Here is a 6,000-nt window from a genome sequence, read left to right as displayed (position 1 = left end):
ATCTCCAAGAACAATTTTTTAAGTCTTTCATAATTTCTTCTAGTATATTTGTAGTTTCACTTTTTACATTTAAATCTTTGAATTTGTTTTAGTACCCATTTAGCTGTTTCATCCTTATTTGCTGAATAATTCACCTGCTCACCATTAGGATATAATATAATTTTCATCAGATGCCAAAATTCTTTATTAATAAATTGTATCTTTTTCTGGATTCTCTATTTAGTTCCGCTGATCTACTTGCCTTTCCAAGCAGCTGCTGTTTTAAATTTTGTAGTATTTTTTTAAAGATTTTTAAAAATTATTTATTTATTTGACAGACAGAGATCACAAATAGGCAGAGAGGCAGGCAGAGAGAGAGAGGGAAGCAGGCTCCCTGCTGAGCAGAGAGTCCGACGTGGGGCTCGATTCCAGGACCCTGGGATCATGACCTGAGCCAAAGGCAGAAGCTTTAACCCTCTGAGCCACTCAGGCGCCCCTAAATTCTGTAGTATTTATACTGTTCCAATATCTGTAACATAAGCAATTTTTTTCTCTTTTCCTCTTTTTTTCCACATAAAACTTAGAAAAAGATTATTTAGTTCTAAAAAACACTTACTAGTATTTTTATTGAGACTGAATTAAGTTTTCTGATTTAGAGAAAATTATGTTTTATGATATTACATCTTCCCACTCAAGAATAGAATATGCTTTTTCTTTTTTTAGAAAGAAAGAAAGGCCCACCAGGCAAATTTCAGAGGAGAGCAGGAGACAAGAGAAAACTTGCTTTGTGATTGAACCTCTAATCACAACTTTCCCTTCCAGGCTGAGGAAGAGTTTGTAGCATTTCAAACTATTTTTGTTGGTGTGCCTGGGTGTTCAGTCAGTTAAGCATCTGCTTTCAGCTCAGGTCCTGGTCTCAGTGTCCTGGGATTGAGCCAGACATCTGTCTCCCTGCTGAGCAGGAAGTCTGCTTCTCCCTCTCCCTCTCTATCTGCCACTTCCCTTACTTGTGCTCTCTCTCTGTCAAAAAAATAAATAAAACCTTTTTAAAAAGGTGTTTTTATTTAGTGATCCAATAGAAGTCACATGTAATAGATCTTATCCTCATACATTCTGTCATAATGTTCTTCAATTGCTTTCTTTCTATTATGGTAATTGGTTTGTTTAGAATTTCCTTTTAAATTAATTTTTTAAAAATTTATACTTATAAATTATATTCGTATTTTCCTCCATTTATATTTTCATACAGTCTCATGTTCATCATAGTCTCTATGACTCTAATTGCCTCCAGAGCTCTGGTTATTCTTTTATTCTTATTGATTGATTGATTAGCTAAACATTATCTCTTTTATTGTTTTTTTGTTTGTTTTGTTTTTTCAGGACTATGATGAGGCAGTTTATTACCCCAGCATGTGTTCTAATGCTTTTTGTTGGCAACTGCTACCTGTCCAATGATTCTGTCCAGATTCCTCTGTCCCTAAACTATCAGTTTGCAGCTCCCATCTTGGTCCTTTTCCACCATTTTCAGCCTTGGTAGGGCTTGGAGAACCCTGTGCGCCATGCTGTTGGAGCCTTGCTGAAGTTGCTAGGCAGGACCCCCTTTCTCTGATGTTCTCTGCTGGTCTTGGTCTTGGAGGCAACCTTGGGCTGCGCTTCCCCAGAGGTCCCAGTGCTGTGCTCTGGAAGCAGGTCCTGCGTAGAGCCAGTTCTCATCACAATGAGCAAGCTCTTTGTGCTTGGCCGGCTTGACAGTGCCCACCCTTCAGGGAACTTCCCGCTTCCCAGACTTTTTGAGGAAGGCTGCCAGAGTCCTCATGGACTCCCGCTACTTCAAGTCATCCACAGGAACTCCATGTCTCCTGCAGCCTCCGTGCTGCCCCTCAGGGGACCCTTTCTTTGTCTTCTTTTCATGACAGTGATATGGTTGTTTTTACTAAAACAGCTCTTGAGTTTGTTTACTTATGGAATTTTTTGTTATCCAGTTTTCAGTCTTTTTTGTCAATTCCTTTCTTCTGCTTTCATTTAACCAATTCTTTCTTGTTTTCATAATTGAGTTGGGTGTTTAGTTTTATCCTTACTGGTTTACAGGTCCTTAAGTATATGTATTTTCCGTGAGTACCATTTTAGCTGGATACAATTGGTTCTGCTAGGTAGAGATACAATTACAATTTTCTAAATATTCTTAATTTTTTGGTTAGGAGTTCCTCCAATCATAAGTTTGTTGTTTTCTTTTTTTTTTTAATTTTATTTATTTATTTGACACAGAGAGAGACCACAAGTAGGCAGAGAGGCAGGCAGAGAGAGAGGAGGAAGCAGGCTCCCAGCTGAGCAGAGGAGCATGGTCCTGTGGGACCATGACCTGAGCCAAAGGCAGAGGCTTTAACCCACTGAGCCACCCAGGCGCCCAAGTTTGTTGTTTTTTAAAGATTATTTATTTATTTATGTTTGAGAGAGAGAGAGAGAGAGAGAGCATGAGCAGGGGGAGAGCAGAAGGAGAAGCAGTAGGGAGTTGAAAGCCAGGCTCCATCTCAAGCTGAGTAGGGAGTTGAAAGCCAGGCTCCATCTCAAGACTCTGGGATCTTGACCTGAGCCGAAGGCAGACACTCAACCCACTGAGTCACCTAGATGAGCCCCTCCCCTTTCTTTTAATCATAGGTTTTTTAAATGAGTTTTTAATTTTCAGGTAACAGGATTTTTATTCTCTAGTTTTATTTACCTCTGAGCAGAAAATATTACCATCACACTTTCTATTTTTAAATATTTGGTTAGTTTTTGATGTGTATAATACGTACCCATTTTTCTTATGTACTATGAGCACCTTAAAAGAAGGTATATGCTGTTTTCTTTAAAGAGTTTGATATTTATCTACTTATACCCAATTAAATATAAACTATTATCTATTTATATCCAATTAAATATAACACTATTATTTAGTTCTATACCTCTCCTTATTTTTCATCCTTTGTAATTTTGAGAAATAAATTAAAGCTTCCTTCTCCCAATACAATTTTGTCTATATCATATCATTTTTGACTATTTTGAATCTTGTATTTAATGAAATAAAAAATAAATAAAAGGGAAAAATCATAACATCAAAAGCTGTTTAAAAAAAAGGATAAAATTGATCAACTCTCGGTATACTAAGACACACTGAGAGACATCTAAAGACGGAGACAGAGAGTGCAAAGTTACCTATCTCAAGTATGAAAAAGGGATTATCACTTTAGGTGCTAGAGGTAATAAAAGAATAATAAATACCAGGAGTATATTTATGCCAATAGATTTGGCAACTCAGATCAAGCAGACAAACTACTTGAAAGACAAAAAATTATTTAAAGTGATTCAGGAAAAAAAGAGAAAATCTGAGATCCTCTGAAAGTATTAAAGATTTCAATTTATAGTATAATAAAGAAAATCCCACACCTGAATAGCTTCAATAGTGAATTCCATCAATCATTACAAGAAGAAATAATACAAAAACTACATAAACTCCTTTAGGAAATAGAAGTATGGACATGTCTGAACTTCTTTTATAAAACTAGTATTGCCCTCTTACCAAAATAAAACACAGACATTATAAGAATCTCCTATGAATAGAGATCCAAAGACCCACAGCAAAATATTATCAATTCAAATCCAACAATCTCTAAAAAAGGTTTTTACATCATGACCATTTACATTTTTCCCCCTCAGGAATCAATGGTTGCTTCAAGATTTGAAAATCAGTCAAATATAAGTTTAACATATAAACAAAGGAGGAAAACCACAAAATTATCTCAATAGATGTAAAGGAAAGCATTTAACAAAAGTTGACTTTCACTTATAATTTAGTAATAGAAATGAGCTTCTTCAATCTAATAAATAGTATTCACAAAATACCTACAGCTAACATCATCTTCAATGATTAAAGATTAAAAACCTTTCCCTGAGATTGGGGGGAATAAAGAGAATGTTCACTCAGAGCTGTTATATTTCACAATGCAAAGGAAGTTGTAGCCAGTGCAATAAGGCAAGCAAGGAAATAAGGAAAGGAACAAAAGGCAAGGAGAGATCACAGGAAAAATGGAAAAAACTGTTCTTACTCTAAGACAATGTTATCATGATCATGTACAATGAAAATCCTAAGGAATCTACAAAGACTCTTATCATTTGTAAGCAAATTAGCAAGTCCACAGGATATAAAGAGAGTATAAAAATCAATTGCATTTGTACTCTGACATTGAAAAATTAGAAATTGAAATTATAATTACTACCCCTTTAATTGTATTCTAACATGAGATAATCAAGGATAAATTTAATAAAATACATGCCAGATCTGTACACTATAAATTACAAAATATTGCTGAGAGAAACTAATGATCCAAATTGATAGAAAGGTTATGTCATATTCATGGGTCAAGACACAATATTGTTAAGAAGTAATTTCTACCCATATTGGCCTATATATCCACATAAAATCAATCAGTACCTCAGAAACATCATTGTAGAACTTGACAATCTGACTCTATAATCTGTACTGAAAAGGAAGGACCTCGAAAGGCCAAACACTGGAGTGTCTTGTTCAAAGTTAATGCTGCTACATCATCAAGAAGGGGATAGACTGAAGGCAGTAGGTAGGTCCATACACAAAGAGTTGTTAATGAGTTGTATAACAAGTCAAAATTGAGGATTTAACTATAAAAGTAGAATAATTAAGACAATATGGTATTGGCATAAGAATAAATATATAGAATAATGTAACAATACAGAAATATATTCATGAACACCAAACGATTTTGAATAAAAGGAGCCAAGATAACCTAATGGAGAATGGATACTATTTAACAAACAGTAAGGAAAACCAGATAACCATATAGAAAGATAGGAACCTCAACCTTTATGTCACAATACACAGGAAAATTAACTAAAATAGCTATAAACATAAAAACTAAGCGTTTAAAAATTCTACAAGAAAGATGGGGCGCCTGGGTGGCTCAGTGGGTTAAAGCCTCTGCCTTTGGCTCGGGTCATGATCTTAGGGTCCTGGAATCGAGCCCCGCATCAGGCTCTCTGCTCAGCAGGGAGCCTGCGTCCCTTCCTCTCTCTCTGCCTGCCTCCCTGCCTACTTGTGATCTCTCTCTGTCAAATAAATAAAAAAAAAAAAATCTACAAGAAAGAGAGGAGAAAATATTTGTGGCCCTGGTGTAGGCAAATATTTCTTACATCACAAACAAAAAATCAATACTTGGACTTCATTGAAATTAAAAACTGGCTTTTCAAAAGTCACCATTAAGATAATAAGAAGGTTAATTAGATTGGCCAATCTAATTTTTTAAGTTTTTACTTAAGTTCCAGTTAGTTAAAATACAGTGTAATATTACTTTCGGATGTACAATATAGTGAAGATTGGTATATTTAAATGCACACATGTGCATGGATGTGCACACACACACACACAATATATGTATTATATATATATATATATATATATATGTGTGTGTGTGTGTAAAGATTTGTACCCATAATATATATCAATAACTCTTATAACTTGTCAATTAATAGGATACACACACACACACACACACACATATTCGTCTTTTCCCCAAGTCCCTGCTAATATTTGGTTTTCAACCCCAGTTCCTGAGACAGAGCTCTGAAATCCTTTAGAATTTCCTGGGTTATAGGAGCATCTTTTGTTCTAATAAGGTAACTCTTGGTGGCCTTCATAAATATTCCAAAAGTATAGAACAAGTTGGTGAACATGACCATGCACCAGGAAGGTGGAGTGCCCCAACTCCACAGAGACAGAAGCTCCTGTATTCAGGACACATCCAGACCTCGCCCTCTGTATCTCTTCATTTGGCTATTTGTTTGTTTCTTTTAAAACATCCTTTGTTACTGTATGGTGACTAACATAACATAATATAAATAAATAAATAAATAAATAAATAAATAAAACATCCTTTGTAATAAATCAGCAATAGTAAGTAAACTATTTTTCTGGGTCCTGTGAGCCAATCTAGCAAATTATCAAACCAAAAA

General features: G+C 35.2%; 1 pseudogene; it reads right to left on the bottom strand.

The window, feature by feature from the left end:
• Window positions 1–1,379: 1,379 nt before the first annotated feature.
• The window catches only part of LOC116868032, a 63,404-nt pseudogene continuing 58,783 nt past the window's right edge, over window positions 1,380–6,000 (bottom strand).

This window comes from Lontra canadensis, unplaced genomic scaffold, assembly GCF_010015895.1.
Source record: "Lontra canadensis isolate GAN:19392208 unplaced genomic scaffold, GSC_riverotter_1.0 scaffold14, whole genome shotgun sequence".
Taxonomy (NCBI): Eukaryota; Metazoa; Chordata; class Mammalia; order Carnivora; family Mustelidae; genus Lontra; species Lontra canadensis.
The sequence above is the reverse complement of the archived record's forward strand: the minus strand, read 5'-3'. Positions and strand labels throughout refer to the sequence as shown.